The sequence below is a fragment of the Octopus bimaculoides genome, chromosome 4 (assembly GCF_001194135.2).
Source record: "Octopus bimaculoides isolate UCB-OBI-ISO-001 chromosome 4, ASM119413v2, whole genome shotgun sequence".
NCBI lineage: Eukaryota > Metazoa > Mollusca > Cephalopoda > Octopoda > Octopodidae > Octopus > Octopus bimaculoides.
The window spans coordinates 89,040,733-89,043,137 of record NC_068984.1 but is presented as its reverse complement, the minus strand read 5'-3'; positions in this window follow the sequence as shown (position 1 = coordinate 89,043,137).

Genomic DNA, 2,405 nt, shown 5'->3' with positions numbered 1-2,405 from the left:
CTGCCTAAATACCAACCTTGAGAAATTAGGCTTCTCAAAACCATAAAAGAGAAAGCTAATTCGAAGACTACAGATCCAGTCCATCATTGGAACTGTAAAAATCTGTAAAATTTTCCAGAAGTTTATCATTTAAATATATATGAGCATGTCTAGATATGCACCTATATGCATGAGAATACATACATAAAGCAAAACATACAAATCTGCACACATACATACATACAAACAAAAATATCCTGTTGATGTTGAAATTCCAATGAAGGAGCCTTGGATCTAGGTTAGAAACCGGCTCTTTCTCTATTGGCAAGAAATCTTGAAATAAAACGGAACAATGACATACATACATACATACAAACAAACAAACAATGGATTTAACTTGTAATTCAAAGGTTCGGCCTTGTTATACTGTGTCATGCTTATTCTGCCTAGGTATTATATTAAGGGTCCACGTGTCTGTGGATAACTCAGCCACTGAAAAACTAATTCAATGAGTCATTGTTGAATTGATCTCACAACTGAAAACACACATATGCGCACGCACACACACACATACATACATACGCATATATACACACACACACACACATGCATGCATATTCTTTTCTACTCTAGGCACAAGGTTTGAAGTTTTGTGGGGAAGTAGCCAGTCGATTAGATCGATCTCTGTATGCAACTGGTACTTAATTTATCGACATCAGAATGATGAAAGGCAAAGTCGACCTCGGCGGAATTTGAACTCAGAACGTAAAGACAGACGAAATACCGCCAAGCATTTCGCCCGGCGTGCTAACGATTCTGCCAGCTCGCCGCCTTAGTATCTATGTAAGTATTATACATAGGATAGAAAGGTGACGAGTTGGGAGAATCGTTACCGCGCCGGACAAAATGCTTAGCGGCGTTTTTCCGGCTATAGTTCTGTGTTCAAATGATTCTCTGCATTTGCTTTTCATCCTTACGGAGACGATAAGATAAGTACCAGTTGAGTTCTGGGGTCGATATAATCGACTAGCCCCTTCTTCACTAAATTTCAGTCCAAGTAGAAACAATTATGTTCAGGTAGACTGAATTCACAATCCTTGCCACACCGCGTAATAAAGCGAGTTATCCTTTAATTCTTTCAAGTGTTACAGACGTCAGTTATCCTCTCATTCTACCCCAGCAGACAGACATGCCATCATTAGTTAAACACTATCACGATGGTAGATGACTTTTTATATGTGTTGTTACACGATATTTACCGTATGTGAATCACTTAGTCCTGTGTATTTAACCATGTTATCTTGAAACCCAAGGCCTGGTCCTAATGCTTGCAACAGAGCAAACTCAGCTACAACCGCGCTCTGGCCTCATGTCTGATGTTAAAATGAGATGCATGCTGATTCTGTTCTCCCTACAGCTAAAAGGCAAGCTGGCAGAATTGTTAGTCCGCCGGATAAAATGCTTAGCGGCATTTCTTCTGGCTTTATGTTCTGAGTTCAAATCCACCGGAATCAACTTTACCTTTCACCCTTTTGGTGGGGATCACTAAAATAAGTACCAGTCGAGCACAGGGGTCAATGTCATCGACTATCCCCTTCCAAAATTTCAGGCCTTGTGCTTATAGTAAAAAATTATTATTATTATCGTGTACCAGAATTAGGAAGGATTTTTTTGTCATAACTATATAAGATCAAGTTGTGTGTGTGCACACATGCGCAAACACACATGCACAAACACACACACACACACGTTCGGAAACTAGAGAGAGTGGTGGGAGAGGAGAGAGTGGTTATATTTTTTCTGTTGCTAAGAAAAGTGTCAAAATGGGTCGTATCTCGTGAGAGATGACCTAAAATTGATACAATTAATAGCGGTGTGTAATATATGTTGCAACTATGATATTTCTTGGTCGTATACACCTGCAAAATTGTTCAGGTGTTTTCGTAAAACTTCATAGAGTATTTGTTATCTATAGTGCGTCACTCTGAAGACATATTAATGTGAATAAGGTATCGTTGAAGATTTAATCACCATTACAGTAGTTATTTGATTTGGTTTCACTTACATGTTTTTTTTATTTATTTAGATTTTACCACTGGCGAGTAATTCAGGATTGGTCTATTTCAAAAGTAAATGAACCCTCTCGATATTAGCGCAGCAGCATACCTCCGTTTGCTTTTTTAAAAGAATAGAATAACGAAGTAAAAATTGTGGTATCAAATGAGTCTAAGTCCAGAAACTAATCGATAAAGAAGCTTTATCCCCCCCCTTTTTTTTTTTACTATTGCTTTGTCAGAGAGAAGGGGTCTTTTCTTGACCCTCTCTCAAGAGAGGGAGGGAAGCATTCCAAACACGAGACCTGGCCTGAATAATTGCAGCAGGGTGTTCTACGCTAAAGGTATCCAAGGACTATGTAGTGTGTTAAA